This window comes from Nyctereutes procyonoides, unplaced genomic scaffold, assembly GCF_905146905.1.
Source record: "Nyctereutes procyonoides isolate TBG_1078 unplaced genomic scaffold, NYPRO_anot_genome, whole genome shotgun sequence".
NCBI lineage: Eukaryota > Metazoa > Chordata > Mammalia > Carnivora > Canidae > Nyctereutes > Nyctereutes procyonoides.
Window position 1 is genome coordinate 27208104 of NW_026575020.1, and position 24107 is coordinate 27232210.

A 24107-nucleotide genomic window follows, 5' to 3' on the forward strand; every position below is an offset into this window, starting at 1 on the left:
CTTCACACACACGCGAATAGATTGCTGATTATCTTCTGGGTTTTTTAATTAAAGATTTTTATTTATTTATTTGACAGAGAGAGAAAGAGCACAAGCAGGGGGAGCTGCAGGCAAAAGGGAGGTTGAAGCAGGCTCCTCACAGAGCAGGGAGCCCAATGCAGGACTTGATCCCAGGACTCTATCCCAAGACTCTGGGATCACGACCTGAGCCAAAGGCAGACGCTCAACAGACTGAGCCACCCAGGCACCCTGCTGATTATCTTCTTGACGATGTACCAGAATTCAAGGATCAAAAACTGGAAGAAATTGGCCAGCTAAAATTCAGATGCTCAGTAGAGTGTATGAGGCCCTTCTCGTGCTGATCCCTGCCTACCACTGGGAGGCCTCATTTTCTGCTCTGCCTCCCTATCTGCCATTCCCAAATTGTCAACATTCCCTTTCTTGCTTTCTCTGTGCCTTTGCACCTGCTCTTCCTTCTACCTGTAATGTCCTTCTCCATCTAGCCCACTGGGCAAACTTCTACTCAACCCACGAGTCCTTGTACTGGGGTTTCCTCTGAAAAGCCCCCCTCTGAGCCCTGCTACACTCCAGTTCACTCCTCTGTGTTTCTTTTGTATCTTACCATTTTTTGAGGTGTGGAGGAGGGGCAGAGAGCGAGGTAGAATCTCAAGCCAACTCCACCCAGCATGGAGCCCCATTGAGGCTGGATCTCACCACCCCTGGAGATTATGACCTGAGCAGAAGCCAGGAGAGTTGGCCGGTCACCCAATAGCCTGGGCCACCAAGATGCCCGTTTTTGTATCTTACATAGCCACAGAGGTAGGAGAGCATAGTGGCTCTGCCACTACCTGTCTTTAGGTCCTTGGGGAAATTACTCAACTTGCATAGCAATAAAATGAGGATAAACAAGGCCCTATTTCTTATGGTACCTGTGTACTGTGTGATCAGTACACAGTAGCCAACATGCCATAGAATGAATTTCATGGAAATTGTTTATGTTTCTATTTTCCCCACAGAACTATGAGGTTCTTGAAAACCATGCACTTTACCCATCCTCCTCATGTAGCAGATTTCAAAGGCCATCCAAGTGCATACCTGCTGTGGTGTCAGGAACACTAAGCCTTTCTGGCAGCACGGGGTGGGGGAGGTTGCAATTTGCAGGAGCAACCACAGAACATTTGGGAAATAAGTCTTAATAACCAGGTTGTCAGCTGGGTCTCCCCCAAGCCTTGAAATGAAAGAAGCCTCCATCCCTAATTTGAGGCACTTACTCTTTCAAAGCTCTCTGCCTTGGGCCTCACCCTGTCCTCGGCTGTTGTGCACTCTTGGAACACAACACTCCCTTGTGTTGTCCACCAAAATCTACTAACACAAAAGTGTTAGGTGTAAATCTTCTCCAGGTGGTTAGCAGTCTGAAGAGAAATTAGGTTCCCCCAGAGAGGCTAGGTGTTCTGTCACAGGCTATGCCAGCATGTGAGCAACTCCTGGAGGGTGGTTTTGGAGTGGGTAGGTGGGGTAGAGCCTGTAAAATCCCTGCAGCCTTGACCTTTTAGAGTTAGTGAGGTGATGGTGACGGTGAAAATTAATGTTAAAAAGTCCCTTTGAGCTTTTATTTTTAAAAAAGATATTATTCATTTGAGAGAGAGAGAACACATGAGGGGGTGTGTGGAAAGGGCAGAGGGAGAGGGAGAAGCAGGGACTTGAGCCTGGAGACCAACAGGGGTGTGGGTGGGGGCCCCATTCCAGGACCCAGAGACCAAGGAGGGCCTGAGCCTAATATAGACACTCAAGGGACTGAGCCACCCATGCGGCCCTGAACTTTTACAAAGAGCTGAGACTTGGGTCATTCAGTCCTTACAATAGGACTATTATGTCTATTTTGCATATAAAGAAACTGAGACTTACCCACTCTGATTTAAGTAAAATTAAATGAAATTTTAGAATCTATCTCATATGACTGGTGTGTAGTAGACAGCACAGCAATATGGCATTTCTATAATGGCAGGAAGTCTGCTGGACAGTGCTAGTTTAGAGACATTCGCTCACATGGCCAAGATCACATCTCCCGTGGGGAAGATCCAGATCCCAAATGGAGGTCTACCCCCGGTGATGGTGGGGGGCTGCTGTATTCTGGAAACCAGGACTTTCAGATTTATCACTCAACTACTGATTTCTGTCATTATCTCAGGAAATTATTTCACAAAAATTTTTTTTGGTAGAATGAAGGGTTCAAGGGCTTTAGCATGATGGCCTTTCCATTCTTCCCCACTCCCACCCTTGAGGTTCAGAGTGGAAGAAAATGGAGAACGTTGCAGATGTTCTGGACATGATAGAGCCAAGACACCAGGCTGATGAAAGCGTTAGCTTTTTGTCGCTGTTCTCTTTAGCGACTGTAGCGTTGCCTCCATTCGTCCCTCTGTCAAGGGAGGATTTGTTCATTCAACAGATGTTGAGGTCCGGCGGGTGTGGAGCTGTTTCAGATCCCGGAACCCATACCCTCCCTGCCTTCCCCTTTGCGTCCTGGGATTGTTAGAATGGGTCATTTTTGGCTTTGGGAACTCGAAGCTGCTTCTGGAGAAGAGTGATGCTTAAAATCCAGTAAGGAGAAGGGGCCCCGGAGACCCGTCCCGTGGAGAGGGCGGCCGTGCCGAGGGTCCTCAGCCCACCAGGTGGTGACCTCAGGCCCGGCGCTCCAGCAACAGGTGGCGGGGCGGGGCGGGGCGGGGCGGGGCGGGGCGGGCGCCCGGGTACCCGCGGCTGCCGGCAGAGGGCAGCCAGGGAGCGCGCCCGGCGGCAGGGCCGGCCCCCCCTCACTCCCACTCCAGGTGAGTGTGGCTAAAGTGGGGCCGCCCCCTCGCCCGGGGCCGGGTCTCGGAGGGCCGGGGTGGGGGGCTGCGCCTGGCTCCGGCGGGGTCCTGGCAGGCGCCACCTGAAAACTTGTGGCTCGGGGGCGGGGGCGAGCCCCGGGAGCCCGCGGGGCGCTGGAGGCCCTAGCGCCGCGCTCCCCTCCCGGCCGTCCGCCTGTCCGGGAGCCCGGGCTGGACCCGAGTGGCCGCGGCCGGCGCCCCCTTTGCTCCCCGGAATGGCGCGCGCTGAGGGTCTGGCCTGCTGTCGCCCGGAGCCCGCGAGGTGCGCTGGAGGCCGGGGCCGGGGGCGGCCGGGGCGGGGCGGGGCGGGGCGGGGCGGGGGCGGCCGGGTGGGGGAGGGGAGCGGGCGGCCCGAGGCGGGCGAGCGCGGCTGCGGACGCCAGGCGGCGCTGGCGAGCGGTCCCCGTGAGCGCGTCAACAAGTGCGGTGTTTACCGGGTGCCCGCCGCCGGCTGCCCGCTGGGTCCCTGCGCTTCTGCGCTCCTGCGCTCCTGCGCTCCTGCGCTCGCCTCGCCCTCGCCCTCGCCCTCGCCCTCGCCCTCGCCATCGCCCTCGCCCTCGCCCTCGCCCTCGCCCTCGCCCTCGCCCTCGGTGAGGATCTCACGCTCCGGGTGGCTGGCCTGGGGCGCCGTGGTGGGCCCGGGCGCTCGACGTCTGGGCTCTGCCCGGGATTCCCGTGGCACGGTGGTCCCCAGGGGCGTGTGAGCGCGGAATCCGAGGACTTCTCGCACGCCGGACGGGATTCCCCTGGTTCGCTCTGCCCACCTCTTTTAGTCTGAGAGTCCTGCCCTGGGTGTGTTTTCGAGCCCCCCCCGGAAACCCACTCCCAGCTCTCAGGCCCACCTTCTTCCTAGGCAGAAGGCTCGGAGGAAGGTTGAAATCCATCTAGGGTGCCTCATTGCTTTCAGGATGAAGGCTCTGGGCTCATAGTGGTACCTAAGACACCTGCGTGGTTGGGGCAGAAGCCCCATTTCTTGAGCTTTAGTGAGGGCTCTGCTCGGAGTTCTGAGGTTTTTTGTCTGCTGCCTGGCTGCTGGGAAAGCTGAGCACCCGATTTTCCGGTCTGGGTGGTCGGTACCCGCCCCCCCCCCTCCCCTGACGTCGTTCTAGGGAGAGGTGTGATGCAGAAGGTGGAAACCCATCCTCAGTGAGATCAGGGCCAGGGGGGTTCTGGTGAATGATCAGGTTCCACTTGCACTGCTCCATGAGCACTTTTGATCTTTCTAGCAGCTGGGGGCTGGAGGAGTCTGGGTGGTGGCCCTGGGCACCCTGGTAACAGCACTAGCAGAGCCAGGGCTGCAGCCTGGTCTCTGCCCCTTCCCTCTCCTTCCCCTTGAGAGAATATGCCCTTACTGGGGTCTCCATACCCCCCATCCTCCTTCCTGTAACATCCACTTGGTCTCCCACCTCTTGGGGGAAAAAATCATGCATGGGAGGCCAAGGTTTCATTTCCTCTTTTCTTTCACTGTCACATTTTCCAGACAAGTGCTGCACCTGCTGCCTCCCTCTCAGCTCCACACCTCCCCTCTTAATCCTCCGCAGCTTTGGCGCAGCCTGGCCCTACCACTTTGCTGAAACTGCTTTCTTGAAAGTCATCTTGTTTCCAAACATTCCTCTCTGGCTGGCCTCATCCTTCTGCCTGGGGAGTGGCCCCCTGTGTGCTCCAGCCTTCTCTGCAGCCTTTGCTGTGATTTCTAGGGCACCTCACTCTCCTGACTTTGTTCTTCACTATTGTTCTTTCTCTTTGTACCCCTCTTCCCACTTTAGCAGCATGTATTTTGAGGGGCTGTGTTTAACTTCACAGGAGCTTTCATCAGGAGCCCTCAGGAAAGCCCACCCCTCTGGGTTCTAGCATCAGTCCTGGTTCCTTGGCTGCCCCAGTGACACCCCAAACCCGGCACATCTGAGCCCGGATTCCTCCTCCCAGGCAACAGCTCTCACTTGCTCCTCAGCAGTGGGGCTCCCACTTTTTCTCTCTGCCTCTAGTGGCCCCTGTGTGAACTGGCTACCCCTGCAGGCCTTAGAACATCTCAGGTGGGGTTCTGAGGCCCTTCAGCTGGTCTCCCTGATTCCAGAATCCTATCCAGCTTCTGCAGCCCACTTGCCACGTCACCTGTAGACTGATGGTTGCCGACCCTCCTCCCCTGAGAAGTCTTCACAGGGTTGGGGGTTCCTCCCACACAGAGCCTAGTTCTTCCGCCCAGAGCTGAAGGCTCCTCATTCCTGTTGCCTCCGTCTCCCAAACCAGTTTCCAGTCCTGTAGCATCTTCGCTCTCTACCAGGGTCAGCCCTTCTGCCCTTACCCTTTGAGATGCTGCTCAGTCGCTTTTGCCCTGGGAAAGCTTTGTGACTCCTCTGGCTGGACATGTGTGTTTGTGTGTTTCCTTGGCTTTCCCTTGTGCAGCTGTCTGCTGCTGATCTCTGACCCTTTATGCCCTTTCTCATGGATCCCCAGGACCTGGCACCCAGGAAGCACTACATAAAAGAATTCCCACTGCCCGGACATCCATGAGTACCTCCCTGTTATCCTTCCAAGTCTGTCTGAAACTCCACCTCTGACTGCGGCTGATCCAGTCTTCCAGATTCCCATCTATCTACACTCCTGCTGGGTTATTGATGGATTCATTACAGTGTGTGCCACCCAATTTAATACTTTGTTCTCTGCCATTAGCCTCCGGGTGTATCATGGGTATGAGCGATGCTTTTCCAGCTCTTAATCATAGCAGCTGTTTATTGAGTGGTCATTTTGAGTGGGGGCAGCATGCTGATCTTTCCGGGCATTCCCTTGTGTGGGTTATCCTCCTGGTGCCGAGATGGGTGGGTGCTGCAGTTATTGTCTTGTTCTGCCCGTGAGAACACAAAACCCAGAGAGTGTTAGGGACCTGCCTGAATCACACAGCTTATGGGTGGGCAGGGCAAAGGTTGGAACTCGAGTCTGTCTGATTCCAGGACTTTTTTCATTGCTAGCATTTGCTGTTCAGGGAAGCGTGTGCTTCAGTCCAGGGAGTTATATGTCCTCTTGGCACCTGGCCCAGGTGTGTGGGATGTGCTGGTGCCATGGTCAGGTGGTTGCTTTGGGACTCCAGGAAAAGACTTTGTAACCAAACAGATGGTTAATGGTGGGACAAATGACTCAGGCTGTGACATCTGCCCTGAGGCCTTAGAAACAGGACATCTGTGTGTGTGTGTGTGTGTGTGTGTGTGTGTTAAGTAAAAGTTGTGGTACAAAGAATGCTGTAGGGCCCTCAGGTCCTTTGGGTCCTGTCTGTCCCTTAGGCACTTTCACAGGCTTTTTTGGTAAACAAAATCAACCCCACCCCACCCTCTAAAGAGTACCTCCTTCAATGAAGTTTCCTAGTCCTTTCTTCCCTCTACAGGTCACTGTCATATGAAAATGAATTCCTGCTGTGAAACACGGTTGCCATGGCAACCACTAGTGTGAGGCTCTGAGTCTCTTGCTCTGAGGTCTTCCCACCGTAAGCTTCAAGGGGCGGTTTCCATCTCTGTCGCCTAAAGCACAAAATGCTACGCTTCTGTCTCCCTTCTCATAAACACTGAAAAATTTCAGGGTTTTTTCAGGCCGTGGTCTCTGGATACTTGGCGCTCCAGGAGCTTGTCACTGGGTTGCTGGCACAGGCCATTAATAATGACCCTAGACCAGTGTCCCTGATTTAGGTCATATTTTGAGTGCGGTCCATGGCGCAGGAGCTGTGGCCACCACTTACCCCTTAATGACAGGAAAGGCAGGAGAGAGAGTGGTTTGGTGTGGTGGGCAGGGCTTTTTGGTTCAGCTCTGCTCCACGTGGAGGTGGTGAAATTGTCTTCTGTTGCTGTCTCTTGTGTTAGAGCCTTACTCAGCTCTCTTGGCAGGGGCTGCCCAAAGCAGGATGCCTCAGGGGCGCTCAGGAAGGAGGCCTTTGGCAGGCCTCATAGCTGCTGACGTTGGTTGAGCACTTACTATGTGTACACACTGTTCCCTTATTCACTCTTCAATTGAATGAAGTTTAAAATACTCTTATCATTCCCATTTTATAGGTGAGGAAATTGATGTATAGAGAAGCAGAGTGCTTGCCCAAGGACCACAACAATAGTCCTAGGAAGTGTGGCTCCCGTGGCCAGTGTCCTTGATGAGGTGTTTTTTTTTAAGATTTATTTATTTTTTTATTCATTATATATATATATATATATATATATATATATATAGAGAGAGAGAGAGAGAGAGAGAGAGAGAGAGAGAGAGAGAGAGAGGCAGAGGAGGAGGGAGAAGCAGGCTCCATGCAGGGAGCCCGAGGAGGGACTCGATCCCGGGACTCCAGGATCGCGCCCTGGGCCAAAGGCAGGTGCCAAACCTCTGAGCAACCCAGGGATCCCCGATGAGGTGTTGTTGTAGCCCATGGAGGGACTGTGTTTAAAGCATGAAAGGGAAAATTGGAGGGGTTGGGCAGGTTGACTTTCTCAAGACTGAGGCTTAAAGCAGTAGTCTTTTACATTTTATTTCTTTCTTTTTTCAGTTTACCACTTAAAAAGATATTATTCATTTGAGAGAGAGACATAATGAGCAGTGGAGAGAGGGAGAAAGAGAAGCAGACTGCCCACTGAGCAGGGAGCCCACCTCTGGGCTTGATCCAGGACCTCAGGATCATGACCCCAGCCGAAGGCAGATGTCCAACCATCCAAGCTACCCAGGCACCTCTTCAGTTCACCACCTTTTATGTCTTAAGGGCATGAGTCTGTGGTGAAAAGGCATGTACTCGAATGTTTATAGCAGCGCTATTCATAATAGCCAAACCACCAGAAATCACCCAATATCCAACTGACAGTAAAATGAACAAATAAATTGGGGGGAATACACAGGATAAAACGCTCTACAACAGTGAGGATGAACAATGGACAGGCACATGGAACAATGTGAATGTATCACACAAATCATATGACTGAGTTCCTCTAGCTACTCCACCAACAGTGAATGGTCAGGCTGCTCAGTTTCTCATGACTGCAAACTGCCACAAAGACTGTCCCGAAACTTTCCACCTGTGCACACTTATGAGGGTTTCTTTAGGGCAGATCCTGAGAAACAACACCCCTATGTTGTAGGGCAGATGCATTTTTTATTTTAACAAATTGATGTCCACGTGACATTCCTTTCTAAGCCTCAGATCCCATGGCTTTATCAGTCTGATCCCTGTGAAATTTCTTCTTGTTATTTTGGCCCGACATGTTGGTCTCCCTGGCATATTCTGTGCCCTGGCTTTTTCCCCTTGCTCTTCCTTCCTATTCAGATCCTCACCCAACAGTGAGATGGGTTGCCCGTGGTCACTTCCAAGCACAGGCCAAATGGCGCCCCCTTCCCGGCTACTCATACCTCATACCATATGATTCCATTTACATAAAGCACAAAAAAACGGGCAAAAGGAAGATAAGGTTTTGGAAGTCAGTATAGTGGATTCCTGGAGGCATGAGGAAGGCTTCTGGGAGGCTGGTAACTTTTTGTTTTCTTTATCTGGGTGTTGGTCACATAGGTGTGTTCATATTGCCAAAACTCATCAATTTTGATTTGTGTACTTCTCTGTATGTATATCATACTTCAAGAAGATTTAGCAAAACCAGAATAAAGGCAGCAGTGACCCTAGACCCAAGACATGAATACAGATACGCCACACCTCTGACTTCACTGTCCCTGGAATTTTGGATTTCTAGTGATAATTGAGAGGTAAAGGATGGTAGCTGCCCAGGTTCTGGGGTGGGGCAGCTCTGGGGATGTGGAAGCAGGGCTAGCTCTGCTCTGGCTTCCTCCTGTCCCCCTCCACTCTGTTGGGTTTGGGGAGGGCTTACTAAGCTAGAATGTGGCTGGTGGGGATCTGCCAAGTCAACGAAATGGCCCTTTTCTTGCTGCTGTGATTCTTGGGGGCAATCGAGGTGCTATGTATCACTTTCTTTTGGTTGTAGGGTGTCAGACTGACCTGGAGAAACTGCAGAATACGGCTGGTGCTATTGCCCTCAGCACAGACATCCTCAATCCTCTGACAGCAACAAGCTGCCTGTAAAACATCAGTATTCCAGGGACTTCACCAGCCTATAAAGTAAGTGGCATTCACTGGGAGAGCATCTCCTTTCATATGGCAGTTATATACTGCTAAAAATACCAGAGCATCTTATGTAAGACTGTACGTACTTAGCACCTTATGTAAAAACACTTAGTATACCAGGGGCAGTTAATCAGTGGGGTGTTGCAGTGATCATCTTGGGCATCATTACAGAATTACAATGTTTGCCTGGTGAGGAAGGTGATGGTCATCAGTACCCAGCCCTGCCTGACTCATGCAGCTGTGCTCATGCCTGCAACGTGTTGCTGCTTTTTCATCTTGGGATCTGGCCATCCAGGCAGTTGAGTCGATGCCAGGGTTTATAAAGTTCTCTCTTGCCTGCTCCCTAGCCCCCTTCTCATTCACTTATTGTATGTCCTCTGATTCCCAGAAATGCAGCATCTTGGATTTAGAAGGGCCTCCTCCCCATCCAGAGGTCCCCTCACTGAGTAGCTGGGAGGGGGCACTATTTGGCCTGTGCTTGGAAGTGACCAGGGGCAACCCATCTGAAAAGGTGAGGATCTGAATAGGAAGGAAGAGCAAGGGGACAAAGCCAGGGCATAGAATATGCCAGGGAGACCAACATTTCAGGCCAAAATGAACAAGAGGATATTTCACAGGGATCAGACTGATAAAGCCACGGGATCTGAGGCTTAGAAAGGAATGTCACGTGGACATCAATTTGTTAAAATAAAAAATGTATCTGCCCTACAACATAGGGGTGCTGTTTCTCAGGATCTGCCCTAAGGAAACCCTGGCATGTGTGGACAGGTAGAAAGTTTTGGGATAGTCTTTGTGGCAGTTTGCGGTCGTGAGAAACTGAGCAGCCTGACCGTTCACTGTTGGTGAAGTAGCTAGAGGAACTCAGATGGTCATACCCAGGAGTTCTGTGCAGTTTTGAAAAAGAATCAGTTAGATCTTTATATAACAACATAGATGAAGGGCTTCTGGGTGGCTCAGTAGCTTAAGCGTCTGACTTTTGATTTTGGCTCAGGTCATGACCTCAGGATTGTGATATCAAGCCTAGTGTGGAGCCTGCTTAAGATTCTCTTTTCCTTTCTCTCTGCCCACCCCCCCTCTAAAACAAAACAACACAAAACAAAATAAAACAATATAGATGAATCTCTAAAATTGTACAGGGAGGATAAGTTTCAAAGTAATAAATTTGTTATCATACTATTTGTAGAAATATATATATACATAGTCCTTTATACTTTATATGAATACATATATATGTAACACACACCTTCATGTAAAAGCATATAAAATGGTCTAGAAAAATACCTTCCAGGGGTGTCTGGGTGGCTCAGTTGGTTAAGTGGCTGCCTTCGGCTCAGGTCATGGTCCCAGGGTCCTGGGGACCATACTTCGCCCTTTTCCTCTGCCCCTCCTCCCAGCTTGTGCTCTCTCTCTCTTTGTCAAATAAATAAATAAAATCTTAAAACAACAACAACAACTTCCAAACTTTTTTAAAAAGATTTTATTTATTTATTTGAGAGAGAGAGAATGGGAGTGAGAGAGAGCACAAACAGGAGGAATAGCACAGGGAGAAGGAGAAGCAGACTCGCCACTGAGCAGGGAGCCTGACATGGGGTTCAATATCAGGACTCCAGGATCATGACCCAGGCGAAAGACTGACACTCAACCCACTGAGCCACCCAGGGGCCCCAAACCTTTCAAACTTATTATTATTTTTTTTTTATTTTTTAAAGATTTATTTATTTATGATTGAGAGAGAGAGAGAGGCAGAGACACAGGAGGAAGGAGAAGCAGGCTCCATGCCAGGAGCCCGACGTGGGACTCGATCCTGGGACTCAACTCAAGGATCGCGCCCTGGGCCAAAGGCAGGCACCAAACCGCTGAGCCACCCAGGGATCCCCCTAATAGTTGTTATCTCTAGGAAAGAGGGAAGAGACCAGAATTGTATGTGTGTTGGGGGTAGGGTGGGGATGATCAAAGGGAAATTTAGCCTCTGTGATATTAAAGTTTTAAAATTGATTTTATTGATGTATATAATTTATATACCTCAGATAATTCACTCATTTTAAGTATACAATCTGGTTGAATTCATAAAAGGAAAAGTATATAATTAAAGGTTAATACTAGTCTAACCCCCTTCGTGATACAAGAAAACTTTCCTCATTGTGTCTCTGAGCACCAATGGACTGTGACATGCTCATCATATAGTGCTTTGCATTTGAGGGCTTCTTATGTAGGTAGAAATTCTTCCTTTACTCGAGCTGAGACCTGACTCTGTTGTTCTACCTCTGAGTCTGTCCCTTTGGGACCTTCTCAAATAAGCCTTCCCTTTTCCATGGACTAGGATTTTCACTGGTGCAAGATACCTGTCATACCTTCCTCCTCTGTGGAGAAATACTCATCTCTTAAATGGATTCCTTGTAGAATCTGTAGGGTTATATGGATCACACATCCCAGATCCCAAACTGTCCTGGGCACCTGGCTCATAAGCCATCCTCCTAAAGTTTTGCAGAATAGGATCCTCTACCCCTGTTGTTGCTTGACCACAACATAATATTTCTTCAAGATAATAATGGTATTTTGAATTATAAACATAATTCATATTCACTGTGGAAATTTAGGAAATACACCAAAACACAAGAAAATAAGAGCCAGTGATTCTCAACCCCCAGAAATAGCTGTTTTTAATGTTTAAATATTGAGATCATTCTATGTAAATGATTTTATAACCTGTATTTTATTTTTTTTAAGATTTTATTTATTTATTTGAGAGAGTGTGTATATGTATGCACGGTGTGGGGAGCTGCAGAGACAGAGGGGAAAGCAGACCCCCTGCTGGGCAGGAAGCCCAATGTGGACTCCAGCCCAAGACCAGATCATGACCTGAGCTGAAGGCAGATGGCTAACTGACTGAGCCACCCAGGCGCCTCTAACCTACATTTTATTTAACATGTTTACTTATCCATAAGAATGATGACAGGCATATATGTAACATACTTTTTCTTAGTTCACAGTTTTTCTTTTTTAAAAAATTTATTTTTATGTTTATTTTATTTCTTTAAATATTTATTTATTTAGAGAGAGAGGGAGAGACAGTACATGCATGCACATGTGTATGCAAGGGGCGGAGCAGAGGGAGAGGGAGAAAATATCAAGCCAGCTCTCCACTGAGAGTGGAGCCTGACATAGGGCTCAATCCCACAACTCTGAGATTGTGACTTGATCTGAAATCAAGAGTCTAATGGTTGGGATCCCTGGGTGGCGCAGAGGTTTAGTGCCTGCCTTTGGCCCAGGGCCCGATCCTGGAGACCCGGGATCAAATCCCACGTCGGGCTCCCGGTGCGTGGAGCCTGCTTTTCCCTCTGCCTATGTCTCTGCCTCTCTCTCTCTCTCTGTGTGGCTTTCATAAATAAATAAAAATTAAAAAAAAAACTTAAAAAAAGAGTCTAATGGTTAACCCACTGAACCACCCAGGCATCCCTATTTTTATTTATTTTTTAAGATTTTATTTTTAAGTAATCTCTACACCAAACTTGGGGCTTGAACTCACAACCTTGAGATCAAGAGTTGCTCGCTCTTTCTTTCTTTCTTTCTTTCTTTCTTTCTTTCTTTCTTTTTTTTTTTTGGTAAAGATTTTATTTATCTATTTGTGAGAGACACACAGAGAGAGAGAGAGAGGAAGAGACACAGGCAGAGGGAGAAGCAGGCTCCATGCAGGGAGCCTGACATGGGACTCAATCCCAGGTCTCCAGGATCACACCCTGGGCTGAAGGCAGCGCTAAACCACTGAGCCACTCAGGCTGCCCAAGAGTCACATGTTCTACCAACTGAGCCAGCCAGGCTCCCCTATTATTGTTTGTTTGGTTTTTTTTTTTTATTATTTTTATTTATTTATTTTTATCATTATTTTTAAACATAGAGAAGTTTGTGGTATTGTGGGCTGAATGTTTTGTGTTTTCCCAAGATTTGTATGTTTATATCCTCACCTCCAATGTGATAGTATTTGGAGATGGGGTGTTCAGGAGGTGATCAGAATTAGATGAGGCCATGAGAGGGGGGGCCCTCATGATGGGATTAGTATCCCTAGAAGAAGAGAGGCCAGCAGGCTCCCTCTCCCTCCTTCCTCCCTCTCCCCCCCTCCCCCTCCTCTCCCTCCCACCCTCTCCTCCTCTCCCTCCCTTCCAGCTCTGCCTGCACCAAGGACTCAGGTGAGCACACAGCACTCAGGAGCCAAGTTAGCAGGCACCTTGATCTTGAGGTTCAGCTTCCAGAACTGAGAAATCAATGTTATTTAGTTACCCATTCTTCAGGGTATTTGTTTTTCATTTTTTGTGTTTTTTTTTTGTTTTATGGTGGGCAGCAACGTCCAGTCTATTGAGTGATATTGAGCTAGAGTCTGCTGCTCCCGAAGAAAGAGGGGATCTGAGGGGTTGTCCTCTCCAGGCTATTTATGAAGGCAGCCTGAGCCCACTGACCCTTGTGGCTAAGGCCATGAGTCCTTTCATTTTATAATTTCTTCCTTTGCTTTTGGATTTGAAAGTCTTCCCCATCCCAAGGTCAGATAAATATTCACCTGTATTTTCTTCCAGTTCTTTATTTAGGGCCCAGTCTTCCATTTACTTGTTCTCTCTAATCCAGTTGAAACTTATTTTGGGGGATGCATGCATAGGTAGCTCAGTGGGTTAGCGTCTGCCTTTGGCTCAGGTTGTGATCCTGGGGTCTATTCAGGGAGCCCGACATTGGATTCGATCCTGGGACTCCAGGATCACACCCTGAGCTGAAGGCAGGGGCTCAACCGCTGGGCCACCCAGGCGTCCCTGGACCAACTTTATTTTTCATTTTATTTTTTTAAAGATTTTATTTATTTATTCATGAGAGACACAGAGAGAGAGAGAGAGGCAGAGACATAGGCAGAGAGAGAAGCAGGCTCCATGCAGGGAGCCTGATGTGGGACTCGATCCTGAGACTCCAGGACCACGCCCAGGGCCAAAGGCAGGTACTAAACTGCTGAGCCATCCAGGGATCCCCCCGGACCAACTTTAAATGTGAACTTTTTTTTTTTTAGATTTTATTTATTTATTAGAGTTGGAGAGAGAGAGAGAGGGGCAGAGACATAGGCAGAGGGAGAAGCAGGCTCCACGCAGGGAGCCTGACGCAGGACTCCATCCTGGGTCTCCAGGATCAGGCCTTGGGCGGAAGGCGGTGCTAAACCGCTAAGCCACCAAGGCTGCCTTAAATGTGAACTTTATTCTGTGTACAAACATATTAACTTCCAAGCTTTCTGTTTCATTCATTATCTGTCTCTTTCTCCTCTATGATTACATTTTTAAATATATTTTAACACTGATGGTTGATTCTTTCTTGAAATTTCCTTCCTCTATATGAAATTTATTCACTCTTCTATATGAAATTTATAATCATTGGTTTTCTACAAATATTATTAAAATCAAATTTGGGATTATATTAAACTTATAAAATAGTTACTGTATTGGATTTTCCTATCTAGAAATATGAACTGTCCTGTATTTATTTATGCATTCTTTCTAGTCCTCTCTTCTTTTATAGTATGTGGTAAAGTTTCTTAGATTTCTTGTGAGGACTGTGAACATTTCTTGTTTAGTTTGTGACCAGGTGTTTTATGTTTTTTGTTGCTAAGGAATAGGATCTTTTTTCTTAACATTTCTTTTCTTTTTAAAGATTTTATTTATTTATTTATTTATTTATTTATTTATTTATTTGAGAGAGAGAGAGAGTGGGTTGGGGGGGAAGAGGCAGAGGGAGAGGGAGAAACCGACCATCCCTGAGCAGGGAGCCTGCTGTGGGACTCGATCCCAGGACTCTGGCATCATGACCTGAGCTGAAGGCAGACGCTCAATCAACTGAGCCACCCAGGTCCCTTCTTTACATTTATTTTCAACTGGATATTTTGGAATATAAGAAGTTATTGATTTTTATTTATTTATTTTATTTTATTTTTATTTATGATAGGCACACAGTGAGAGAGAGAGAGGCAGAGACACAGGCAGAGGGAGAAGCAGGCTCCATGCACCGGGAGCCCGACGTGGGATTCGATCCCGGGTCTCCAGGATCGCGCCCTGGGCCAAAGGCAGGCGCCAAACCGCTGTGCCACCCAGGGATCCCAGAAGTTATTGATTTTAAAAAATTAACTTGATATATATATACATGCACATAAAACATATATGTACAGTTTAAAGAAGAAGAATAAAATAGACATCTGCCTCACTAGCTTAAGAAATAGAGCACTGGGCAGCCGCATGGCCCAGAGGTTTAGTGCTGCCTTCAGCCCAGGGTGTGATCCTGGAGACCCAGGATCGAGTCCCACGTCAGGCTCCCTGCATGGAGCCTGCTTCTCCCTCTGCCTGTGTCTCTAACTTTCTCTGTATCTCACATGAATAAATAAATAAAATATTAAAAAAAAAGAAAGAAAAGAAATAGAGCACCAGTAGCCCTTTAGAATTGCTTTTATGCCTCTCCTTAACTGGAGCTCCCTCTTTCCCCATCCCTAGGGGATGCACTAACCTGGATTTTGTTATAATTATTAACCTTCTGTCCTTTCTTTTTTTTTTAAGATTTTATTTATTTATTCATGAGAGAGAGACAGACAGAAAGACAGACATAGGCAGAGGGAGAAGCAGGCTCCATGCCGGGAGCCCGATGTGGGATTCGATCCCGGGACTCCAGGATCATGCCCTGGGCTGAAGGCAGGCACTCAACCGCTGAGCCACCCAGGTGTCCCTCTTCTGTCCTTTCTTTATAGCTTCACCATACGGTTTTAGATCCCGAAACAATACATTGTGTGATCCTTGTATGCTTTCGAAGTTTTGTCAGTGGACTCATGCTGGATTCCAGTTTTTAAATTGATCTATGTGTGTGTTATGGAGATTCATCCTGTTGTTGCATGTAGCTAATTCTGAATTTTTTTATCCCTTCCACTTGTTGATGAATATTTGGGTTGTTTCTGCTTTTCTTTACTATTACCGATATCCTTTTCATGTGTAAGTTTCTCAGGGAGGTAAATTGGGAGCAGAGTTAGAAGGTCACAAGCCACGTGCACCTTCACCTCTTTTTCTTCTCCAGATTCTGAAGCAATGTGTATTCCTTGCAGCCCTGGACCAGAGTGTCAGTGGCTCTTTACCTCTTTACCAATCTTTACCAATGCTTTGTAGCATCCACTCTGTGTCAGTCTGGTGAGCGTGAACTGGTATCTTATTGTGGTTTAAACTGGCATTTTGAGGGGTGCCTGGCTGACTCAGTTGGTAGAACATGTGACTCTGGATCTCAGTTTTGAGCCCCATTTTGGGTATAGAGATTACTTTATTTTTTTTTAATTTTTTAAATTTATTTATGATAGTCACACACACACACACACACACAGAGAGAGAGGCAGAGACACAGGCAGAGGGAGAAGCAGGCTCCATGCACCGGGAGCCCGATGCGGGACTCGATCCCGGGTCTCCAGGATCGCGCCCTGGGCCAAAGGCAGGCGCTAAACCACTGCGCCACCCAGGGATCCCTAGAGATTACTTTAAAAAAATAAAATCTTGGGGACCTCTGGGTGGCTCAGTCCATTAAGCATCTGCCTTCGGCTCAGGTTGTGATCCCAGGCTCATTGGGCTCCCTGCTCAGTGGGGAGTCTGCTTCTCTCTCTCCCTCTGTCCCCAGTCGTGCTCTCTCACTCTGTTTCTCTCTGTCAAATAAATAAAAATCTTTTAAAAAGTCTTGGGATACCTCAGTGGCTCAGTTGATTGAGCTTCTGACTCTCGATTTCAGCTCAGATCATGATCTCAGGGTTATGAGCTCAAGCCTTGCATTGTATGACCCAGCAATTCCACCCCCAACAGAAACAAAACATGTAAGAGAAATAATATATATGAGAGACATGAGAACATATATCAACAAGAAGACTCAGGGCCATTCCATTTACAATAGCCAAAAACTAAAAACAGCCTAGGGATCTATCGACAGGTGAATAGGTAGATAACAGTCGTATTCATACAATGGAATACAACTCAGCAATAGAAAGGGAGCAGCTACTGATGCGCACACCAAGGATAAGTACCAAAACATATGTCAAGTGAGAGCTTTGTGCTGGGCGTGGAGCCTGCTTGAGGTTCTCTCTCTCCCTCTACCCCTGTCAACCCCTCATGCTGTCTGTCTCTAAAAAAAATAAAATCTTTTAAAAAGTTGGCATTTTTTAAAAGGATTTATTTTTTTATAATTTTTCAAATATTTTATTTATTTATCCATGAGAGACAGAGAGAGAGGGAGGAAGAGACACAGGCAGAGGGAGAAGCAGGCCCCACCCAGGGAGCCCGACGTGGGACTCGATCCCGGGGTCTCCAGGATCACAACCTGGGCTGAAGGCGGCACTAAACCACTGAACCACCAGGGCTGCCCAGGATTTTATTTATTTATTCATGAGAGACACACAGAGAGAGGCAGAGACACAGGCAGAGGGAGAAGCAGGCTCTATGCCGGAAGCCTGATGTGGGACTCAATCCTGGGACTCCAGGAACACACCCTGGGCTAAAGGCAGACACTAAACCGCTGAGCCACCCAGGTGTCCCTAAAGAGTTGGCATTTTGATGATTATTGCTAACACTGAACATATTTATGAGCTATTTGTTTCCTCATTTATGCACCTATACTTTTCTTTATTTCTTTCCTATTCAACTTTTTTCTCTTCCCTCTCCTCCTCCAGGTGGTACCCCTATTAGATTATTACTGATTCATAAGTGATAGTCCCACATGCGCATTTTGATACTAATTCTTTGTTTATTATGTGTTGTAAACACCTCTCAGTTTGTGGCTGGCTTTTTCACTATCTTAATAGCATCTTTTAAAAATATTTTTTATCTTTTTTTCCTTTTTTTCCATCTTTTTTAGAGGGAGGGTGGGGAGGGGCAGAGGAAGAGAGAGAATCTTTTTTTTTTTAAGATTTTATTTATTTACTCATGAGAGACATACACACACACACACACACAAAGGCAGAGACACAGGCAGAGGGAGAAGCAGGCTCCATGCAGGGAGCCCAACGTGGGACTTGATCCCGGGCTGAAGGCGGCGCTAAACCGCTGGGCCACTGGGGCTGCCCGAGAGAAAGAATCTTAAGCAGGCTCCATGCCCAGCACAGAGCCCAATGTGGGGCTCAATCTCATGACCCTGAGGTTATGACCTGAGCCGAAATCAAGAGCTGGGTGCTTAACTGACTGAGCCATCCAGGCACCCTAATAGCATCTTTTGTTGAATACGACAGTCAGAGCTTAAGCCAGCAAGCTTATCATTAACTAAAGTTCAATATTGGGGATCCCTGGGTGGCTCAGCGGTTTAGTGCCGCCTTCAACCCAGGGCCTGATCCTGGACACCAGGGATCGAGTCCCATGTCAGGCTCCTTGCATGTAGCCTGCTTCTCCCTCTGCCTGTGTCTCTGCTTCTCTCCTCTCTGTGCCTCTCATGAATAAATAAATAAAATCTTAAAAAAAAAGTTCAATATTTGTTTATGTTTTATTTCTTTTGTGGTAAAATGTACATTCAGTGAAGTGCACAAATCTTCAGTGTTCCTTCAGTGAGCTCAGATAAATGCATACAACCATGCAACCCAGACCCTTATCAAGATAGAGAACATGACCTCACTCCAGAAAGTTCCCTCATTCCTCTTCCCAGGCAATTTCTACACCACTCCCCCAGAATCAACCACTATTTGGGTTTTTTTTTCTGCTGTAGACTGGTTTTTCCTGTGTTAGAATTTCATACAAATGGAATCATACAGTGTGTACTTTTTTGTCAAAGGCTTCTTTCTCTCTCACTTGACATATGTTTTGGTACTTATCCTTGGTATGTGTATCAGTAGCTGCTTCCTTTCTATTGCTGAGTCGTTTCATTGTATGAATATGTACAATTTACCTACTTATTCACCTATCGATAGATCCCTGGGCTGTTTTTAGCTTTTGGTTATTATAAATGGAGTGGCCCTGAGTCTCATGTATCTCATATATATTATTTCTCTTACATGTTTTGTTTCTGTTGGGGGTAGAATTTCTGGGTCATACGTTAGGCCTAACGTTTTTTTTTTAGCATAAGATCCATTCAGAAAACTACTCACATTCAAAGTATATTGCTTAGATAGCTTTTGAAAGTTTACACAGCCATGTAGCCATCGCCTAGTCAGGAGGTGGGATCTTGGCCCACTCTGGGCCAGTCAGCTGGGCTGTCCATTCTGGGGCTGGACATCTGTGCTGATTGAGGCATGAGGGAAAGGATAGTAGAGCCCCTCATTCTGCAGTGGAGCCAAAGAGACTTTGAGGCCCGGACTCTTGTAGCTATTAGAGTTCATGGATTTTTTTCCCACATCAGCACCTTCAGCCTTGCCATCAGGTATCCCTCCAGTGAATTCCTTTGTGCTTATATCAGCCAAACCTGGCTTCTGTTGCTTGCAGTCAAATTCCTGGTGGCTATAGAACACCCAACCACTAGCCCCCAGATTTTAGTGGATCGCCCCCCTCACATTGCTACAACCATCTTAGCAGTCAAATCTACCTATAACCAATCCCTGAGGTCTTCTATGACCCCATTCAAACCCCTGCATTCCTGGCCTGACAAGGTGAGCTTTGAGACAGGTAGTCACTTTACCTCTAATTTAAAAGTTGGCAGCAAAACTATTTCGAACATTTGGACCTGGTAGATTGTTGGTTGTTGTTTTTCCCCCCCTCTAACTTTAAATTTAGTTTGCAATTTTGGAACAATTTTCTCTCAGTCCCCAGTGGAAAGTTAATGGAGAACGCTGGCTTAATTTAGAAGGTGAAATATAGGAGTGTGTATGATTTTCTGAACTTCATTTTTGGAAAGCAGGTTTATTTCTCTTGCTTCTCCACATAGAGTGCTGGGGGGCTAGGGGAGGGGGTGTTCAGGGCAGTGATGGGAAACTGGGGTAGACCTGGAGTCAGAGTTCTTCTGCGCCATCCCTCAGGGACCGTTTGCTTCAGAAGGCTCAGCACCCACATTATTCTACTCTAAGTGGGACCTCATTTAAAAGTTTAAAAAAAAAAAAAGGAAATGAATTCACTTCTGATTTCTCTTTTAATATCATCCAATCACACAGGTTAGTGATAGGAAACGACAATTTTGACTGGTGTCTGAGTTGTCACAGTGCTTGTCCTCATTAATATCAGGATCTGGGAAAGTATCTGATCAAGGGACAGGTGTCATGGGTGATGTTCGCCAAGAAAAGATCAGATATGACTGTGAAATTCTTTCTTACCCCAAATAATAAAAGCCAGCTGAGGCTGGGTCTCAGGGCAGCCGCCCAAGTGGCCCACATTTGCCCAGTTTCCATCCCATGACCTTTCTGGATGGCCAGTTCCTTCAGCCATTTCTTCCTCCCCTGTTCTAATCCTCATGATGGTTTTCCTCATTTGCAGAAGCCACTGCTTTGGGGTCTGATGACCCCAGCCTAGACATGAAGAACTTTATTCTACTCTCGGGACTCATTAGGACCTTATACTTATGACTTGAGCTCAGCAGACAGAATATGGTTCCCCGTAGCCTCCCCCTCTCAGGGGTGCTGCCGAGCAGGTCACTCAGCTGCTTGGAGTGTCTCACTTGGCCAGAGCTGCAGGTGGCTGTGGGCATGGTGGGTTTGCCAGGCTTTTTTTGCAAGTTGAGCATCATACAAGGGCACCACGCAGAAGAGGGCTTTAATTTATGTGGTTTATGACAGCGATTTTCTAACAAATGGATAGGAAGCATCTCGTTTTCATATTAGCAGTTTACTACAATCCTTTTTAAACAGGTGGAAGATAAGCATCTCTGATGAAAGGAACCTCCTCTGATTCCACAGAAAAGTATGTCATGGGCCGTGATGGCCTCAGACTTCCTATAACCCTGTCTTTAGGTTTGGGTTGTGTGGTGAACTGGGTTCATCACCTTGACAGGGTGATGGGGGAATACCTTTGCAAAGGCAAGAGCTGGGAAATAAGCAGGCCCTGTGTGGAATCTCAGTTGCCAGGGCTCCTGGGTGGCTCAGCAGTTGAGCATCTGCCTTCAGCTCAGGGCGTGATCCCACGGTCCTGGGATTGAGTCCCATATCATGCTCCCTGTGAGGAGCCTGCTTCTCCCTCTGCCTGTGTCTCTGCCTCTCTCTGTGTGTCTCTCATGAATAAATTAATAAAACTTAAAAAAAAAAATCTCAGTTGCCTTCACAGAACTGATACTTTGCGTCTAGGTCACTCTCAGGTCATGGCAGAGAGGACAGGCCAACAGAGCAGCTAGAACTCTACTGTGGGCTGGGCTCACTTTGTGCAGGCCTGTCCAGATGATGGATCAGGAGCTAGTTGGGGGTTGAAGGTTTGCACTGCATGGGTCATTGTTCTGGAGCAGGCTCACTGTACATCATTCTTAGTGGCGAGCTCTGCTGATAGATGTAGAACATGGACTCTTAAGGCATTGGTGTTGGGATTTGGGGGAAGGCATGTGAGATGGACAGTACATTGAGGCAGCTTGGGAGGAGCTGCCTTCGAAGGAGGGCTGGCTGGCAAGGGGGCGCCTGTGCTGGGAGTGCAGGGTTAGTGGGAATAGGAAGGTGAGGTATATCTTCAGAGGTTGGCAGGTGGGAATCAGCCAGTTTGTCTGCAGGAGGCTCACCAGGCAGTCACAGGGCACTGACACACAGGCTAGGCCAACGGTGGGAGAGCTTCAGAAACGTAGGGAATGAGGCTTCAGTAGAAAAGAGGGTTGGCCGGTACCTGGCCCAGAGCCAAAGGCCAAGAGCCAGAAGTGTTCAGGGTCTGTAGGACATGGGTGGGCCTAGCATGAGTAAAGCAGAAGCTGGATTGTTTCTGTTAAAGGCCTGGGCTCTGGGTTCAGACTTACAGGTTTCATCCTGCCTCTAACACTCCCTCACTCTGTGGTCTTGAAAAGTTGCTTTGTCTCTATGGGCCTCAGTTTCGTCATCTGTAAAATGGAAGTAATAAGAGTATCTGTCTTGCTGTCATGAGGACTAAATGAGAAGTCTTGTATAAAGCATTTAGAACAGTGCTTGATATGTGGGTGATGGTGATTATTTTTGTTAGTATTGAGGTCTCCCTGGTTTGGCCAGATGGGTGTCCTCTTGGCCTTAGACCTGCCTGCAGCTGGGGTTAACACTGGCGCCAGGGCTGCTGCTTTGATTTTATATTGAATTCTGTAACCCACATACTTGCCCTGTTTCTGTGGTTGCAGCAAGCTGAGTCAGATGTGTCTCTCAGTTTAATCATCAGATTTCAGGAGACTTTTCTTTCTGCTCTCTGCCTGGCCTCTGTTCTCTTTGATCATTAAGTTGTTTATTTGCTATTTTGTTTAGTTCCCAGGCTGCCTCAAGCCCTCTTTAAAAGAGAGAGTTATACATTTTGAATGAATACATATAACTTTAGATCATATATTGAATCAGAGTAACAATGTAAGGAGGTATGTTCTGCCTGCCTGTGTCCCTGCCCACTCTCTTTACCTGAGTTTGGGGGATTCGTTAAGGCTTTAAGAAGGGTCAGTCCCTCGGACAGGTTAGGGTGCACCTCCCTCTCCAACCCCACTGCAGAGAAAAAATTCCAGATTTTTCTGGCCATGAAGATGTGCACTCAGGCCTCTTGGAGGCTGGTGATAGGGTGGGTGCAGGAGGACAAAGGTGAACTCATCAAGCACTTCTGTTGCCTGGCAGCATGCAGGTACCTAACCCACTCTGGGCTTCTTCAGGATGCTGCTACTAGGGATAATTATCCCAGTGGTGGGATTGTAGAATTCTAAGGAGTTCATCCTGTAAGTCTGGAGGAGGGGTGCAGATCTGCCATAGAATTGGTTTGGACCCAATCATGGGCCATATGAAGGACCAGATGGAAGATCTTCCCCAGGACTTCCTAGTGTTCTTCAAACTTGCCAAGGCATATGTCTCAGTCATCTCTTGCCACAACATTGCTGCATAACAAACCACCCCAAAACCCACCAGCATATGGCAATAAGTATTTATTCCTCCTCACGTATCTTCAGGTTGGGTGAGATTTGGCTGACCTAAGCTGTTCTCAGTGGAACTCGTTGGCTTCAAGCTGGGAGTTGGGTTTAGATATGTTCTGTGTGTCTCTTATCCCACTTGGACCAGTGACCACCAAGTCATATAATTGTGGCATGATGATAGTCAGGAGTACAAGAGAGCAAGCTCAGTTGCTGAAGCACATTTCAAGCCTTTACTTGCATCGTATCTGCCGACATCCCATCAGCCAATCCCGGGCCACATGGTCAACCCCAAGCCAAGGGACAGGAAAAGTACACTGCCCACCATTAGGCAATGTGTGGCTATCTTATACTGTTACTGTGAGTAAAGAATTGACACCAATAATTCAATCTACTTTGGGTGAATTTCATTCATTCACTCAGTAAGTATTTTTTAAAGACTACAGTGTTCCAGTCACTGTGCTGCCTCTGGGGATAGAGTGGTGAACAAAGCAGACCTGGTTCTTGCCTTATGGAACTTAGACTCTAGACGTGGAAACACACACAAAAGAGCTACTTCTATTGTTAATTGTTTAATTACAGTTGTAATCATCACTACAAAGGAGAAATAAAGAGCACTGGGGGGCATGTGCAAAGGGTCTGGCCTAGTCCAGGGAGAAAGAGATGGTTGAGCTCAGAAAGGAAGGGTAAGACTCAGTTAGGCAAAGGAGCCTTAATAAGATTAACGGCTGACTTCTCATCAGAAATCATGGAAACCAGGAGGCAGTGGGATGATAGTCAAAGTGCTGGAAGAAAAAAACCACCAATAAGAATTCTAAATCCAGAAAAAAATCTATCCTTCAGAAGTGAAAGATAAATTAAGACATCCCAGATAAATCAAAACTGGATTTGTTGCTATCAGCCATGCCCTACAGGAAATACTGGAAGGAATCCTTCGGGCTGAAATGAAAGGACACTAGGCAGGAACTCAAATCTACATGAAGAAATCAGGAGCACCTTTAAAGCTATAAATGTATTTTGTTTGTAACTCCTTTCTTCTGTCTGCATAAAGCAATGGTTGTAAAACTCTGTTGACAGGGTAATACCATATAAGGATGGGAGAGGGAACAGAGCTATAGTATAGTGAAGTTTTTGTATGTTGTTGAAATTTTTTTTTGTATGTTGTTGAAATTAATTTGGCATAA

At 47.2% G+C, this 24107-nt stretch overlaps 1 protein-coding gene across 1 annotated transcript in view; it reads left to right on the forward strand.

Moving 5' to 3' along the window:
• The first annotated feature begins 8222 nt into the window (after positions 1–8222).
• RPH3AL (rabphilin 3A like (without C2 domains)) overlaps positions 8223–24107 on the forward strand; it is a 144920-nt gene continuing 129035 nt past the window's right edge. The window contains 2 exon segments of the mRNA XM_055319276.1: positions 8223–8576; positions 8813–8946. The gene's annotated coding sequence lies outside the window, so the exon portion shown is untranslated.